This window comes from Spea bombifrons, chromosome 3 (genome assembly GCF_027358695.1).
Source record: "Spea bombifrons isolate aSpeBom1 chromosome 3, aSpeBom1.2.pri, whole genome shotgun sequence".
Classification (NCBI taxonomy): domain Eukaryota; kingdom Metazoa; phylum Chordata; class Amphibia; order Anura; family Pelobatidae; genus Spea; species Spea bombifrons.
Window position 1 is genome coordinate 14,180,809 of NC_071089.1, and position 19,843 is coordinate 14,200,651.

The window sequence follows — 19,843 nt, forward strand, 5'->3', positions numbered from 1 at the left end:
TCATGGTACACAAAGGGAATAGCAACTGGGGTCATATTGTTTGGACCATGATCCTCCAGTACCTAGCTATACCGCAGTTTTTTTTTATACCACACATAAGCCAGTAAGGGTTATGTATTAATTCCTTTTGTCAAGACAAAAAAAAAAGAAAACAAAAGAAGAAAAAAAGACTCCTTTTTTGTACAGAGTGATGTAATGAGCCATTTTAACATCTTCAATCTACACTAGCCATCTACTTCATGCTGTGCTATCCTCTAAGAAGGTTGAGAATGTCCTCAATGAATCAGATAGTTTACAGTCTCTACTTGTCAGGAATGTTATTTCAGACCTCTGAAGGTCACACATTTCTCTGAGGTGACATATCTTCTGTGGAGCACTACCTATGGCCAGAACCTCATGATCTATAACATGTCAAACTCAAGCAACAGAGGTACAAGCATTCATTAAGAAAGATTTCCCAAGCTCATAATGTAATGTCGTCTCAAACTATTTTCTTAGTTTTCGGTTCTTATCTGTGCTCGAGAAGCTACTCACAGCTGCTCATAGACTTGGGCTTCTACAATAATATAGTCTCTGATCTCTCAGTGACCTTCCTCGTAATACAAGCTGTGGTATACACTGGGTTATCTATTACAAGCCAAATGTATACAGCATTGTTAGTGTTCTGCCAGTTACCCAGTTTAAGTGTTTCAAGTACCTTTTGGACTCCACATCCATGTTTCTTTGATGATATTGGCACCAATTTTGCCTGATCGTCAGTAGACGTGCAAATAGGTTCCGATGAAATTCCATTTCCAGCCCATTCGTTTCAGACAAAAATTGGGGCTTTTTAAATTCACGCTCTCTAAATGTCTCTCTACCATCTCTGCCCTCAACTTCCATGTCTCACAGCTCCGCTTCTTGTCTAGTATTTTCTTCATTTTCTCCTCTCTTCTATCTTCTGTCTTCTTGCGTCATCTGCATCTCCATGAACATGACCTCCTAGTAAACTTCCGCGAAAACAGCAGCACTTAAATTGACATCCTACAATGAAGGAAAGGAAGCCACCGGTAGGAACGTCGTTTTTGTGGATCTTCACTGGAGGATATTTTTTGGCAAAATGGCAGAGCTTCCAGGCACAGTATTTATGGATCTTAATTTGTACACAGGGTCACAGTAATGCTGAAATAGAAAAGGGCCTTCCTCAAACTATTCCCACCAAGTTGGAAGCATACAACTGTCTAAATACCGTAGCATCAATATGACTTTAGTGGAACTAAGGGACCTAGCAAAAAAACCCAAACCATTATCCCTTGCAGTAGGCGCTATGTATTTCATTAGGTAGCATTCTCCTTGCATCCACCAAACCCAGATTCATCCATCAGACTTCCAGATGGTGAAGCTTGGTTGAGCACTCCAAAGAACACATTTCCACTGCTTCAGATTCCAGAGGCGGTGTGCTTTACACCACTCGCAATACTTCTTATTGTGCACACTCTTTGACTCAGCCATGGGAACCCATTTCATGAAGCTCCTAAGACACAGTGCATGTGCTGATGTTGCTTCCAGAGGTAAATTGGAATTTACACTACGCTCTTCAGCACTTGTCAGCCAAGCTTTGCAAGTGTGCATGGTCTACCGCTTTGTGGCTGAGCTGTTGCTGCAATTAGACATTTTCACTTTATAAAATTAGCATTTACAGTGGACCATGGCAGATCTAGCAGGGCAGAAATTTCACAAAGTGACTTGTGGGTAAGCTCTTCAGTATGACCCATTCTACGGCCAGTGTTTGTCTATAGAGATGACCCGTGTGCTTAACTTTATATAACTGTTAAAAATGGGTGTGTCTGAAACACCTAAATTCAACAATTAGGAGGGTTGTCGTAATACTTTTTTCAGTATAGTGTGTATGCTATCTAAATACTGATGTTTTGGCAGCATACGTGTTATTGGCTGGTGCTGCTTCAGCCACTTTAAAGAGCATGTGCAAGAAGTTTACATATTCATGCTTGCTGTGTTCAACAGAGGCATCCATGAGAGGAAGTAAATGAGACTCCAGCTTTCTAACTACAATAACTAAACATTCCATATAAATATTGGGGATTCCATTACATTATATGGCCATATATTGCTTAGGCAGTCACTTTGTCAAAGTACCCCAACTTTGGTGAGTCCTATCTAATTTTACATGGCTATATTGCTAATCAAGGAGCTGAATTAGTGGGACTTTACTGACACACTGAGACTTTCATGCAATGTAAAGCCTTTTCTGGCACCTGTGTGATAGATGGGGTGCTTAACCCTAAGTTCTGTCAGAATCTGCAAATATGTGTAAAAATACAGAAATGGAAGCCCATCCTAAAATGCATACACATAATAAATATTACTCAAACCTGTCTATACTGAGCTCAATTTTTCACCTTAACCAATTTGCATTTCATTTTTTAAGCTTATACAAAGAAACAGTTGAAACCATTAACATTTACAGCACTAGAGAGAATATGAAATATTGGCTGACCTACATTGCCAAAGCAGAAATGTAATTAAATCTAAGTTCTATGTCCACTAGGAGTGGTAAAAATTTCTCATTGTTGAAGCTGAAAGTAGGTTTAACTACAGAGAAATAAATCTTAAACAATAAAATTCAAGTAGTATATATATATACCTTATATGAGTATTTTAAACAGAAATGAAATATTAAGTACAATGACAAATTAACATACCTGGGAACTTCTCGGCTCCGGCTACCCGGAGCCTTCCCTTGCGGGACGCGGCCAGGACTGCACACTGACCCCGCGACCTGGAGGATTCGGGTCAAGACCCGAAGAAACGCAGGAGCAGCGCTCACGCGGCGATCTCGGGGTCAAACCCGGAGAGTTCCCTGGTATGCAAATTAACCCTTTCAGTTTCAGGAGTCCCAGCAGGATCAAAGTCCTAAAAAACACCTTACACGCATGCCAAGTTTGGCTTCCAATTAATATCCATGTGTAGCCAGTATTAGCCTGTTGATCAGGTTAATGTGTCGGCTTCATGACTGGGTGTCCTTTGGTTTAAACCCAGCCACTCTACTTGTCCATTCAGATTGGTATAAATTGCAATTCCCACTGTCTCACACTGAATGTCTCCCTTCCTTCTGTGATGACCACTTTTGCTTCCATGTCTTGCATCTTCTTGTTCTTGTTCTTTTCTCTCTTCTTTAACCTTGTGTGAACGTCCACCAAAACGGCGGAACGTCCGGTCATGTTCTATCCCCTGATTGGAGGTTAGTGGGAGAAGATATCACCAAATCTTCTACCGTTTGGTGGACATTTGTGGGGAGGTTATGTCCACAGATATGTGAAGAAAAAAGAGAGCATATAAAAGAAAGGAGAACAAGAAGATTCAGAACGAGAAGATGGAAGACACGTAAGGGGAGCTGCGTGACACAGAAGCGGAAGTGATCAACAGAGAAGGTAAGGAGACAGCGTGGTCGAAAAATGAGAAAGAAAATGAGAGTGTATCAACCCCACTAGATCACGAGTGCTAGATAAGAATGCAATACTTTATATCATGACATAATTCTATTCTATTTCAGCATAGAAAAATAAAGCAGATTTAGATGGAATATTAGACCCCAATACCTACCTTGCTGAAGCTAAAATAGCTATTTTTTTCATTTGCCACCTAATCTATACACTTAGGATAACACTTATTTTTAGTAGTCATTATTATTATTACTGCAGTTTTACAGGTAATTACAAGCAGTTAGACAGTTTAAAGATGTGAAATAAAGGCTATGTCACTATATTTTTCTAATGCACTTACACAGCAATGTTTCTGACGTTCTTCCAAGAAAACTGAAATTTACTGACAACTATTTTTGTATATGTAATCTGTATGTATGTATGTATATATATATATATATATATATATTTTTTTTTTTTTTGTTTTTTTTTTTTTTATTATTATTATTATTTATTTTATTTTTTTCTTCTTCGCATATTCCTTCTGTTTTTGTTTTGGTTTTCGTAAAATGCAGTTTTTTCCAGCCAGCTAAGCACATAATTAAAGTGACCCTAGACAGGTCATTACATTGTCCTAGTTTTCAAGTAACCCATATTGCTTCTCACGTATAATGCTTGTTCCTATTTACTATCATGGATTGCGTGAGAATAATTTCTTACTTGTCCAGTCACTAACAAAAGACTGATGTGGAACCTGACTGTCTTTCTAAGTAATATCCCAAACATTTTAGCTTGAAGGCTTTGATGGAGAAAATGCTATTGAAAGATATCATATACTCTGGCTTTTATACTAGTCTTTAGATTTAGATGGAATATTAGACCCTAATACATATCTTGCTGAAGCTAAATTAGCTATTTTTTCATTTGCCACCTAATCTATCAATACACTTAGGATAACACTTATTTTTAGTAGCCATTATTATTATTACTGCAGTTTTACAGGTAATTACAAGCAATTAGACAGTTTAAAGATGTGAAATAAAGGCTATGTAACTATATTTTTCTAATGCACTTACACAGCAATGTTTCTGACGTTCTTCCAAGAAAACTGAAATTTACTGACAACTATTTTTGTATATGTAATCTGAATGTATGTATGTATATATATATATATATATATATATTTTTATTATTATTATTATTATTTATTTTATTTTTTTCTTCTTCGCATATTCCTTCTGTTTTTGTTTTGGTTTTCGTAAAATGCAGTTTTTTCCAGCCAGCTAAGCACATAATTAAAGTGACCCTAGACAGGTCATTACATTGTCCTAGTTTTCAAGTAACCCATATTGCTTCTCACGTATAATGTTTGTTCCTATTTACTATCATGGATTGCGTGAGAATAATTTCTTACTTGCCCAGTCACTAACAAAAGACTGATGTGGAACCTGACTGTCTTTCTAAGTAATATCCCAAACATTTTAGCTTGAAGGCTTTGACGGAGAAAATGCTATTGAAAGATATCATATACTCTGGCTTTTATACTAGTCTAGACATTTGAGAAAATTAGGACATTAAGAGACTATCTCTCTTGGTCACATAAAAATGTGTATATTATCATGGAGACAATCTTCTCTATTCAGACAAACGTTAAGTGCAGTTCCATAATTCCATTGTGTTTTATTAAATATTGACATATAAGTTATGACATGTATAGTTGCTGTTATAATGTGAATACAATATTTTCTCAAGGGTACATTGCTGTTGGATATATATATATTGTTAGGCTACTCATTTAAAAAACGTTTTATGTAATGATTATTCCCATATAATATTATTCTAGACTATAATGCTTTGTCTGTTTTCAATAGTACATTTTTTTCAATAGTAAAGATTTTTCACGAACATTTGATATTTTTTATAAAACAGTTATGTTCGCTGCAAATTCTGAAACATAAAGTCATCGTGTTGACATCAAATCTTTCTGTACATTTAAAAATAAAGTCAAGTGGTCAACAAAGAGATTTTCAATACAATGTTTGGTAATTTGTCAAAATAACCCAACAAAGAATGAATAAAGGTATTGTGAATCAGCCACAAAGCAAAGAAAATTACACATAAAACACATAACTTTAAATATTATGTTCTGGGCATGTCAAGTATGTTGCCTGTCACAGAGAAAACCCCCCTCACTTTGGACACAAGTGGCTGGGCATGAAAGCAACTGCTGAGCCACTAAGGAGAGGCCTGGTCAGATAACAGCTTTTGGGTCCCAATAACTTAGACGGGCAATAGTAGGAGGTAGTTGACCATTTCAGAGGAGCTAGTCTGACATTAGGGACCGCTTACATTGCTTATCAGTTGGAATAGCTGCCCTTCATGGTACAGAAAAGATCTATAACCCTTCTGCCCCAATTCCGCTCCCCCTGTCACCCTATGTGCCTACACCAGCTATAGTGGTTGCTGTCTTCCAATTATTTAGAGAGCCGTCAGTGTGCAAGGAAGGCATGCTGTGGACTAGTGGTGCTCCACATTTTGGAGGTGAAGTGGATGGTTTGTCCCACTACCTTGGACAGCTTGTCCTTTGGCAATGAGACACAAGAACGGTAAAGGGAGGGCACTACAGTCCTGCTGAAGATGGTGCAACAGGGGAGGTGGTAGTAAATGATAGTATTAGTGATAGTTGTGATGGTGATGGCTGTGGTGGTAGTGCTGTCGGTGCATTTAAGAGAACCCATGGCATAGCTAGGAGCAACACATCTAACAGGGAAGTTACTGAAAAATGTGTCACATTACTCCTCCAAGTCTGGCTCATAATCTAAATCCAGGTTATCATTGCCATAAACAACATTGTGGACAACCATATCCTTTTCCACTTGGTCACAAGGCACAATAAAGTCCACTCCTGCTGCATGGGTAGACCTCATCTTTCTTACCCAAAAATAGATCTGTTGCTATCACTTGCCCATCCTTGCTCTACGGAGTGCAGGCAGTGCTTAGAGTAGTAGTAGCACCAGTTCTGATAGTACTGGTAGTAGTTTTTTTCACTGCTTCACCATAGAATAGCTTACAAGCTGTCTTTGCCCCGGGATCCCACCAAGTCACCAGCACAACTCCTCAGTGAATCCTTGGTTGCAACTAAAATTCCACCTTACTTTGGTATGTGGGGTTAAAAAGATTTTAGAACTATTAGAGCAAGGATGTTTAGTGCTGCTGCTGCATGCCGCTTGTGGTAGTTTAACTCCTGACTCTGAGCGTGAAGGCTTCAGCCCTGGGATTGGTGTACCTAACTACTTTTTCATATACACCTGCGTTAGCTTTGCCCAACCCACAAAAATTGGAATCATTCCTTCTCACTCCTTGTCCCTTTGTAAATGCTGAGTAAGGAAAAAACCCACAGTTAATTTGACCCATCAATCATAGCCATAACAATCAATCAGACACCCCCCCCCCCAATTTTATGGCTACCTCTGCCTATCAGTCATTTATATGTAACCTCCTTCACACAGTCCTTTTCCACTTAACCTCATCAAAGAGTGACAAAACTGGTTGTAAGTGAGCCAAAATGGCTTGTAATGGTGACACAACATGGCAAACAAATGGACAAATCTTAATTTTGGTCATTTTGCCATTCATTTTCATTTGTTTCGCCGGGACCCTCCTTGGTATCGGAAAATTGCACGAACAGAGTTAAAAATAACGCTTGTAAAAATCCGAATGCACAAGTCTATAGACTTATAGCTATATTGACTTAGATAGATAGATAGATAGATAGATTATTATTTTTATATGCATTTATATATACAATCATATTCATTTAGGTCTATTCAGACTCCTTTTTTAAGTATATTTGCATTTCTGTTAAAGATTTACTGAAGCAATTTTGCACACCCTTGATTATTTTCTAGAGCTATGTCTTTTGTTTCCAAGGCAACCACAATTCAGGACTCAGATTTTACCTTGTCTGCATTTTCAAAAATGTGATTCTTGTTTTTTCTATTTACATTAAATAGTGATAACAAAAATATATTGACTTGCTCATATCTATCAATATATATCCAGCATGCATTTGGAATTGCATAGATATATTGCAGATAAATAGGATTAGCATAAATCTTAATGTGAACTTGTCACTAGCACAATTTTTTTGTTAATTTTTGGCCCATTTGTTTTCGGGGAACACATTTCCTTCCCTGCCTATTCAGTTTGGCCAAAAACTGGGGGGGGGGGGCATTTTTAAGTACCCACATTCACTCGCATTCATTCTCGTTCACTCTCTCACACTCTCTAAATGTTTGCACTTTTGCCTACTATTTCTGCTTCTGAATTTTCTTCTACATCTTCTATCTTCTCCCTCCTCCTATCTCGTTTATCTTCAATCTGCTATCTTCGTCTGCATCTCCACAGACATAATCCCAATATAGGACGTCACCGCAAGCGCAGCTATATTGCCCTGAGTTCAAGTAAGTGCAAAATCACTGCATTTTCAGTGATGTCCTCTCTCCCGATTGGAGGATCGGGGAAAGGACGTCTTTGCAAGCACCTCCATTTTCGTGGTGTCAATTGCAGACTGAAGACAGAAGAGAGGAGAGAAGATGCGGATAGTGGGTGGGATATATTAGGCAGAAAATGAACACTGCTTGATGTTAGAAGCAGGAAAAATGGGCAAGCTTAAGGATCTGAGTGACTTTGACCAAATTGTGGTGGCTGGGCGATTGGGTCAGAGCATCTCCAAAACAGCACTTTTTGTGAGGTGTGCAGTGGTCAGTACCATCAAATGTGGTCCAAGGAAGAAAAAGCGGTTAACCGGTGACAGTGTCATGGGCAGCCAAGGACCATTGATGTACATGGGGGTAAAGTCTGGCCTGTGTGGTCAAATCCAATAGACAAGCTGCTGTAGCTCAAATTGCTGAAAAAGTTGTTGCTGGTTCTGATAGAAAGGTGTCAGAATACACAGTGCATCAGTTTGTTGCGTATGGGGCTGCGTAGCCGCAGATCAGTCAGGGTGCCCATGCTGATCTCTGTCCACTGACATTGTTGACCACGCCCCATTACTACAAACCCTCTATGCTTATGGCATCCTTATGGCATCCATGACACAGCTCCTTCCTGGCTTAAATCCTACCCCTCCCATGGTAGTCTTAGTGTTACTGTCAATTGCTCCTCTCCCCTACCGCTATCTGTTGATATGCTTAAGGGATCTGTTCTTGGGCCTCTATTATCCACCAATTATACCTCTTCCTTCGAACAACTGATGTCTTCCCTTGACTTCCAGTACCACCTATATGCAGATGACACCCCAATGTATATTTCCTCTCTTGACCTTTCACCTCTCACCTTACTGCCTTACCCCAACTGTGTTTCAGGAATTGCACCATTACCTAAAGTGCAACATCTCCAAGATTGAGTTAATGGTAATCCCACCATCTGCTTTGTCCACAAGTCCTGACATATCTCTTACTGTTCACAACTCCATTATCCAACCGACAGGCCAAGTTTGCTGCCTTGGTGTCACACTTTACTCTGCTTTCTCCTTAATCCGTCACATCCAGTCCCTCACCAAATCCTTCTACCTTCACCTGCTTCCCTTGTGATATCCCATCTGAACCATTGCAACTCCCTTCTAAACTGGTATCTCCCGCCTTTCACTGCAACTAGATTAATTTTTCTCAGTCACCGTTCCTCATCTGCTGCTCCACTATGCCAATACATTTATTGGCTCTCTACCCTTATTTAAACTTATTTGGACCTTCCCATATCACTACCCTCCTATACCAATAGGCCCTCTTTTGACTTGCATCTCTCTTCTACTGTCATTACCTCTTCTTTCTCCTATATTACGGATTTCATCCGTGCTGCACCCCTTCCGTAGAATTACCTGTCAGACTTTCTCCTTTTGTACGCAACTTCCAAAAGCTCTCTTAAAACTCACCTTTTCCAAGAAGTGTACAACCACTTGGACCAGCTTGGTATTGTATGTGTCTTAAAATAACCTCCCTAATTGTAACTGCTCTACAGAATCTACTAACACTATATAAATAAATGTAATGTAATTTGGGAACTGTGTTGCCTGGTGCCCACATTCACTCTCATTCATACGCTTACTCACTCTCTCACACTCTCATTCTTGTTCACTCTCTTGTTCACTCTCTTCCACTTCTCCTGTGACCATTTTTACTTCCACATCTTCATTTTCTTCATCTTTTCTCTTTCATCCTTTCTTTTTTATCTTCTCTTCCATCTTCTCGATTTTGGCAGAAATTCACCTTCAATTGAAAAATCAGACATAACCTGGTGCAAAAAATGATGGCACCCTAAGGTGAACTTCCACCCAACTTTGGTGCTTTTTGCCCCCCCCCACACACTTTGTGGGGATTTGGCTTGTTTGAGTGGCTTTGTATGAATCGCCGAATTTACAAAAACATAATCACATGAATGGAGAAGTTAACCCTCTGACCTAATAGCAACTATTACTTGAAAAGAAAAAATAATAATGAAATGTTGCTTGACTGTTCAACATCCTATAATACAGGGGTAGTACTGTTTAACAGTACAAATTTATTAAATCTTTTCTCTTGAAACTGTTATACAAACTTTGCGATCATTTTTTTAACTAAACTTATTTAGTAAACCCAGCTACATACCTTTTTTAGAGTTTTTGTTTGGTATGCCACACCTTATTCAGGATTTTGTCATTTGTTCAAGGTGACTGCCAGCTTCATCAATTATTTCCTGATTGCAAGCTTGGCATGTGTACTAATCTAGAGTTTTGTCTTTCAGTCTCCTAGGGAATAAATGCTAAGACCTTTAAAGCCACATATGTCTCTTAACTTGAATTTTACTTAAATTTCACTTTAAAATATCTAATTTCTTACAATAATTATTACTTAGAACACATTGACAATTGATGACCTTCTTACCATGAGGATACATTAGCGACAATAGACACTTTGTGTGAACTATGGAATTAGTAGCTATGACAAATAGTACAAGTATAAAATTACCTATATGGATAATCCACTACCTGATTTTAGGTTTTATTCCCTTTTCCATGTCAAACAACAAACAATATGTTATTAATTTACAATCTACGACTGTTGCATATAAATATATCTCTTGTGTCATACCTCTTTTTTATTTCTTTTTATAGCTTTTTTTATAATGGATGCCAGTATTTTTATTTTATACCATTTGATTTTGTTGTTGAATAGTAATTAATTGTTTTATAATAATAATTTACTGTTAAGTCTCACCTTTTGCATGTATTTTCCATTTTCTTTCAAGTATTAAAAACTGAAAAAAACGTTTTCTGTTGTCACCCACAAAATAGTTTGAAAGTAATGGTGCTATCATGGCCAGATGAATACATAATGCAGACATTGCTATGAATACAGTGGTTCCAATTTGAATCTTTAAAAAACTATTGCTGTTTTATTTTTAAGTTTGTTTTTCTCTTAGAGTCTGATGGGAATCGGATAAATTTGTCTCATGTAATACAATACAACCCCAAACATCTTCAATTATGCAGAGGATTTCAATAGCCTCTTGAGAACTAAGGGGAAATACTTGACATTGGTTGTAATAATTAAACATTTTCCTGTTATCTAAAGGATTAGTTTAATCAACATTGTTTTGATATTTCTAGTTCATACGTTATTTTTTCAATATCCTAGTATTTCCATTAGAAGCTTCTGATTCCAAAACTTCAACACAACTAAATTGGACAAGGGAAAAGGCACTGTCGCATCTTTTAGTGCAACTAAATTAATTAATACTGCCTACACAGTGTGTTTTGTTTGTCAAGCAATGTGATTATCTACTTTAAAAATTTTGCATATGAGCTGAGAACTGTCTCTGTTACAGGGGCAGCATTTCCTAATCAATTTCCATTGCTGAAGTTATGTCCCTTCTCTTAACCCCAACCCTTACACAGACTGTCTGAACCAATTAACACAAATTAGCAACTTAATAATATTGACAGCCTAATGGGGAGGAATGTTTTTATACCCCACGGAATGCAACATAGGTGTTCTTTACATTCATTTACTGTATGTTTATTAAAAACACCATTACTCAGAATTGGTGCAGAGATAATCTAAATTTTATGAAAGACAGGAGGCAAATATTTGCATCATCTTCTTTACTAAAACCCCCAGCAGCAAAGAAAGGGTTAATAACAGAAAAACAAACAACCAATCAGAAATATGCAGAGTCCATAAGAATGCCAACAGAACACTCCACTTCCCCTTCTTTGATGTGCCGAATACGTGGCACAAAACTTAAACCAAGAACCGGAACAGCAACCGTCCAGGAACCAGAGGACAAAAAACTCCTGATTTCAGCGGTCATCCAGGCAAACCCAGACTATATGAAAAAGGAGAAACATTGTGAAAGTAAACTGCAGAAAAAACAGCCTCAAAGCACAGCTGAACACATAACCATCAATGCACAAAATATATAAATAGAATAAACATAGCCAAACCAAACACAGAAACAGTGTGGGGGGGGGGGAACCCAGGGAAGGAAATACTAGCCTCCTGTCTTTAATAAAATTAAGATTATCTCTATACCAAGGCCAGAGCAATCCCCAATATTATAGCAAGACAGGAGACTTCATAGTTGAAATTTTAAAGCTACCCCAACAGTGCAGAAGCAACATGGGCCCGAGGATGGTAATAAAAAGTGGGAAAGGTTGATACTCTGGACCAATCCGCAGTGAAAAGAATACCCCCAAGTCAAGGGCCGCTGAGGCCGCAGCCCCCCCAAACCGAATGGGCCCCAAAAGACCCATCTACACCGGCCAAACAAAGGACAAAGATTTAGTCCTTCAAGAAATAGAAGCCACCATGCCGTCGGGCGAAAAGGTAAATTAATCCGTGCCGAAAGCAGTAAAATCTGACACTCTCCGAAAAGAAATCAAGCAAAGCAAGAGAGCCAGCTTTGCTGAAAACTGGCGAAGAGACAGGGAGTCATTATCCGTCCATGACACCAGGAAACGAAGAACGAGGGAGGCATCCCAGAAAAACGAACATGCAGAGGGGGTCCCCCTCAGGTAATACACACTAGTAAAGAAGGTGCTCATCTGGAGGCGCTAGCAGCAAAGAAGAGGAAGTGGAATGTTCTGTGGGCCTTGTTATGGACTCTGAATATTTCTGATTAGTTGTTTATTTTTCTGTTATTAACCATTTGTTTGCTGCTGGAGGTTTTAGGAAAGAAGATAATGTAAATGCCATAAAACTTCAAAATGTAGGATATGGGAAAAGTGAATGCTTCAAATGAGCATTAGTATACAAGTTACTGTATATTGTAAAGATTATGAACACACGTGCTAGACTATAAACTAAATGTAGCATTTTAGATCTGTGGCATCATAAATGGAGTGTTTTATGAACTGCTCACAATCCTTTAAGACACTGTGTACTGACACAAACCCCGTCTATAATAGAAAAGCTGAGCTGTATCAGATTATATATGTTTAGTACTTGAGATAAAGGCATGATTTAAAAAAAAAATCAAGAATGTTTTTTTGCTTTATTGGATTGATTTGGAATTCTTTACAGTCATTAATAAACTTAATTTTGTAATCACTACATGTTAAGTCTCCTTCTCAACAGGTAAAGAAATTAATAAGTATAATTTATAATATTATAAGAGTTAACTCAACTGACTAAACACAACTAAAGTGTAAATATATGCATGAGCGTCCTCCATTGAATTAAAGTCTGTCAGGTCTCTTCACTATACAGCAAGCGCGTTCTTGTTGGTTGAAAAATGCAAATTTTCAGTAACAAACTCGCAGGAGTTCAACTAAACGCCAGCTCTCAAATTCACTAACGCCAACTATGGCGCCCCTGTGGCCAGTGGAATAGGAGGCTAAAAATGATAAAAAGGTCCCTGGGAGGCATAGAAGCCATGCTGGGGGGAAGAAATGAAATAAAACTTAAACATAAACATCACACTGTAGAGTATGCGTGCCGCACATTTTGATGTACACAAAACATTGTCTATTGACTAAACAAGATATTAGTGATATTCTTCCATCTGCTCATGGCGAGGTGCATCTTAGACATGTTAACCAATAATAAAGTGCCGTTTTTATATTAATGTTGCTTGGTGGACGAGTGGTAAGTTAGGGAAATATAAAAAGCTGAGAAAGAGATTGCTTAAGGCGCATGTGATAATGAAATATGATTTCTTCCAGTGTTGTCATTATTTTTATCAAGACAACTGTCAGCTTCCATCCAAAGTGTCTATGGATCACCATATTTTCTTAATCCTACTTGTTAGAATTTATATGGATAAGAAATAGTAAAATATATGTGAACAGTGCTGTGCTGCATGGAAAATAGGTTTATTTAATTAGCTTTCTAAATGATTCAATACAAATACCAGCAAATAGAAGAAAAAAAGATGCAAGAATGAAACAAAATGTGATATGTTAAATTATAAAAGCAAAAAACAAACTAGTGATTATGAAGAAAGATTTTATACCATACTATACATACATCTATACATTTTGCAAAAATAAATACATTTTCAAAACAACAATATATTACTGTTTCTGTAGTTCAATCAACTGCTTTACTTGAGTATAAAGAAACAGTTCTAAAAAAGTTTTTTGTTTTTTAATTAACTGTTTTTGTAAAAGCAGCTATATTATAGTTTCGATTCTGGATAACAGATTCCCAGAGAATGAATCTGCCTGCTTTATTCTAACCTCCTGGAGTACTTCTTCAAAAGGGAGGATCCGCTGCGCGCACCACGAGGACAACCTCTCCTCCATTCCTCTAATCGGGGAATTACCATATTTGCTCATATATAAGACGAGGTTTTTTCAGATCAAATGCTCTGAAAAGTACCTCTCGTTTTATATATTCGAGGTTATTCGAGGATGCTCATTGGATGAGGGTTCCTTTGAGGTGGCATTACTACCCTATAATTGGCATCAGATATCATTAAAGCAGTTATATTTTACCATACATTGCATGACAGCAGCAAAAAATGTAATCACACGTTGTTGAAATTAAACTTCCAACTTTAACAAGCTCCAATTTAAAAAAAAAAACAACAATTAATATACCAAACTAAATATGGAAAAGTGTATTAGTTGGTATACCTCAAATTCAAATAAAACATGTATGATTTATGATGAGTTGATTAAAGAAGTAGAGAAAATAAATTAGACCCCCAAATGCGTGTATCCAAAGAAATTCCTATAGATCTATTTAGATTTATCATACACCAGCCAATAGTCTAGTTATATGTGTTTGTATGTTTTATATATATCATATATTGTTCTTTTTTCTCTATAGCAACATCCAAGATTTGTATATATTAGACTTCTATCAGAGCCCTAGCATCAAGTCCCCAACTGACAAGCTGTATTATAAGAGAACTATCCTTTTGGTCTGTATTGGTGTCTTTATTTTTATATGTCATCTTTATTATGCTAATAAAGCAGAAGAAGAAGAAAAGAAACAAAGAAAGAAAAAAAAGGACTATAAAATGACTGCAATTGTTAAATTTTAGGTTTCTTTAGCATCTAACCTTTTAGGCAAAATAATGTAGATAATCTTAGATACAACTACCGCTAATAATAAGCTATAGCTAAAACATTTAAATCTACAAATGAAACAGCTTTGTTTTGGCAGACAACTTTTGGCAGTTTTAAATGTCAATTTTGATATATTAGACTGATTCATGTCAGGATTTATATCTGTGAAAGAACAATTTTTGGAAAACATATGACTTAGCAGCAGTTGAATATTGTAAGAAAAATGTACAGAACTTTGGTCTTTATGTCATAATTACACATGAATGTGTTCAGCTGTAGCATTTTTAGGCAATGCTAAACCAATAGTATGAAAAAATATACTAGCCCAATTGGACACTTGGAGGATGGCAGAATTTAAATGATGTTATAGTATGGTATTAGCTATATAAGCAATAATTTTTCATCTCACTACAACTGGGTCTGTTTAAAGGATGAGTAAATACAACTTGGCAGTAGACACAATTCACATAAGATCAACTAAATGTTGAGTTGATGCAAGTTGAAAAAGACAGGGATAAAGGATTAAATCTAATTTTAAAACCCTATAAGGCAGGGGTGGGCAATTAATTTTCCCATGGGGCCACATGAGAAATTGGAATGGTTTTAGAGGGCCAGACCTCTACAAACTACAAACTCCGAAGCCTTGTCCATTTTGTTAACTTATGTGCTGTTTAATAAAGTTATTCAAGCCTACGTCATTGGTAGAGGTGCTTGAATAAGTAAGGCCTGAATAACTATTAGCACAGCACAGAAGTGAACAAAATGAACAAGGCTTCGGAGTGCATACCGTATTTTTCGCTCTATAAGACGCACCTGCTGGTAAGACGCACCTAGATTTTAGAGGAGAAAAAAAAGGAAAAAATATTTTGAGCTAAAAAATGGGCTAAAATATTTATTACAATAACTGAATAAGCTATGAACACAGTAAGACACACGCAGTAAGACACACACAGACACAGTAAGACACACACAGACACAGTAAGACACACACAGACACAGTGAGACACACACAGACACAGTAAGACACACACAGACACAGTAAGACACACACAGACACAGTGAGACACACACAGACACAGTAAGATACACACAGACACAGTGAGACACACACAGACACAGTAAGACACACACAGACACAGTAAGACACACACAGACACAGTGAGACACACACAGACACAGTAAGACACACACAGACACAGTAAGACACACACAGACACAGTGAGACACACACAGACACAGTAAGACACACACAGACACAGTAAGACACACACAGACACAGTGAGACACACACAGACACAGTAAGATACACACACACACAGTAAGACACACACACACAAACACAGTAAGACACACACACACAGTAAGACCTCCCTCCCTAACCCCCCTTCTCAGTATCTCCCCTCTAACTCCCTAACCCCCCCTTCTCAGTATCTCCCCTCTAACTCCTTAACCCCCCCTTCTCAGGATCTCCCCCCCGCCCCGGTCACTTACCTTAAACTCCTGTGTTGGAAGCGTGAGGCGTTTGTCTCGGGTGCCGGCGCTTCACTGCTGATCGCCGGCGTCTGACGTCATATGCCGGCGCCCAGCGTAAAGCGCCGGCACCCGAGACAAACGCTTCCAACACAGGAGTTTAAGGTAAGTGACCGGGGTGGGGGGGACACCGGACTCATTGGTGAGTCACCAGGACACTCTTTGCGGGCCGGTCCGAGCTATTCAGCGGGCCGGATGTGGCCCGCGGGCCGTGCTTTGCCCAGGTCTGCTATAAGGGGTATGGAACCCACTCACTCCATCAGGGTTGAAGTAGAAGTGTAGACCAGGAGGTGGTCTGTGGGAGGAGATAAGCATTACCCCGTAGGTAGAGGTGGAAGCACAAGGGCTCGAAAGAGGGGGAGAGCAATAGACGTAATCAGGGACAGTCCAAATGGTCAAGGCAGGTGTCAATCAAAGAAGAGATCAAGCAGAGGTCAAGGGCAAAGACAAACAAGGTAAACCAAATGATAAGCAAGAGGTCAAATATCGGGAAATCCAAGCGAGACACTGTAGCACAGCAAAATATGCTTAAATATACAGAGAAAGGTACTGATCATTAAGCGACTGATCCATACCGAGATTGAATGGTGAAAAGGTGGTTTCAAGAAAAAGATGCAAGACTCTTATCCTCCCCAGGGCATAATAAAAAAAAACTATGATTTGAATTGCCGCAATGCCAGATGAAATAAGCATGTTTCAGCCCTTTCTTGATGAATACATTGTGATATTTTTCACACAATGTAAAGAAAAAAATAATTTGCACATACTGAATAGTTTGGGAGATCTGCCCTCTTTAAGATATGGACACGTTGTAAAAGTATTGTAATGTAAGCAGATCAGGATCATTTAATTGTTCCAACTTAGTAATGTGAACTGTCACATGCCCTGTGGTTTGTATCAAATAACTGCAACATTTGCTGCACCTGTGCACAACCAAGAAGGTCAATACATTCTAACATGATAAATGGAGTGTAGCTTCCTTAATTCAACATTCAATCAGCACTAATGTTTCACACTGATTTAAATAATTACAGAGAATCAAATGGTACACAACATGACACTGTAAGCACAACGAACATGAAACAATGACCTTTACCACGCAAGAACAATGCCAATTAAAGGCATATTTGGGGACATACCTTTGGACACAATGAATAATGGCAGACCTCAAAGGTAACAGGCCATACCATTTATATATGTACATAATATACATTGTACATTGTATTTCCCCTCATATATATTTTCATACGTGTTATTTTATATTTTACTTTTTATGTATATGGATGCCTACCAAATGTGCTCTTATCTATAACTTTGACAAATGCCCCAAGGTTAATGGAGAGGTGTTGAAATTTCTCCCATAGAAGGTGACAAGCTGAATGATGGTGTGAAGTTCAAAAAGGCTTCCCAGAAAAGTGAGCATATGGATGGTCACAATACATATTACATATTGATAAAATACAAAATACAAATTATTTTATGATTAAGACCTTTTGACTACTCTATTTGTAATTAGATATTATAGAACCCTTGACAAACATAGGGAGCAAGTGCTTCTAATATGGCTAATCTGTCCATGGAGGGTTGATTCAGATGAGGTTTGTTGGGTAACACCAACTCAGCATTATGTGCTAAAAAGAAGCGTCTAATTTGCTTCATATTAGACCTTCAAATTGGTAGAGATGTCTCACTACCTATTTGGTCACACAGTTCAAGTGACATAGTAATTAAGATTCTGAAGGTCAGGGAAAATGCATTAACATTTTTACTTCATAAAAAGGTCAGTGTCAGAGAAAAAATATTTTTCTTCCAAATTGTTTAATAGAGCTAAAAAAGGAAGGAGCTACTTTTCAGGTTAAAGTGCCTCTATCATCTAGTGGAAACCTTCTTCAGAAGCTTTTAGGGATTCATACCCTGAGACCTCAGACAGCTCCTTTCACTCCATCTTCTTCTTAAGGCAGAAGGAGACACAATTATTCCAGATCGTTTAGGTAAGCGTTTTCTCTCCTTTGTTTCCATGGAGAGGTAGGTGGCAGACAAAAGTATTTTTCCAATATTGAATATTGGGTTCTTTAAACAGGTATCTCATAGAAATTGTATGTGACTACTGAAGAGGCGGTTATCACTTAATTCTCGTATTTCACCTCCTTGGCTTTTAGATCATAAAATTCAGAATGTAGTAAACAAAATCAAATTATTTCAGAGGGTCCTCATGTGGTTTTGAGTTGTTAAGCATTTTCTTTCTATTAACAAATTACATTTGCTGGCTTAAAACTAAGACCCAAACAACCGTATTTGTTACAAAGATCTCACAATTAAAAGAGTTTATTTTCTGATAGCAGAATCGTACCGTATACACAAAAAAGCAGCTGTCAAACCTCAATTCATTTATGGAACTATAGACGAGGAACTATGCTTTCCAATTCTGTGTGATGATACTGAGAGTATTATGAACAGTCAATGCTGAGGAAGCAACTATGTTACTAGTAGCCACATATTTGTCAATGTAGCCTTGGTTTCCCAGTCTTGAATTCTGGAAATTATTTTAGATCCATTTTTCAACATTCCTTAATTCTAACAATGTTATCAGATAGCATGATTGATCTCTGTATGTTTCTACTAACACAAATCATCATAATTCTCATTTATGTTTGGTTAACCCTTAACAGATGTATGGTTCAATAACCTAATTTACACCACAAAATAAATCCTAATTTAATAATTTATTTTCATATTTTTTTCCTAGTTTTAACAGCGACCTTGATGGGTCATCCAATTAGCCAGCAATGCCACCCTTTTTTTCTTCTTCTTCTTCTTCTTCTTCTTCTAAAAACACGCTATGCTTTACTACTCTTGATGTCATATCCTTGGGGCGTCTAAATCCAGCACTGCAGAATTTTCTTTGGTTCCTTGGTTCCTGTATTAATACCAATGATTTTTGATGTCTTTATATTAACTTTAATAATATAATAGGAGTGACCTGTATGTAAAGTTCAGGATTTTGCTAGTGCAGTGATGTAAGTCAACATTTTATTAATAACAAGACGCAAATATTATCCCACATCTTTTATTACCCACCCTTACTAATTGGACTTTCATCTGTATTTTATGTTTCAAGCTGACATTAATTTTCAAGAGTTTACAATCTCCTGTGGATGAATTTTTTGTTCTTCAGTTAATTTTACTGTATTAAAAGGTTAATGATCTCCACCACTAAACATTTTTGTTCTTCACTTAACGAAGATGACTTTCTTTCATGTTCTTGTTTCTTGCCTCCACACAGAGACTGAGGGTGTCATTGTGACAGACGCTGTACTTTCAGATGTTTTGCACTTCA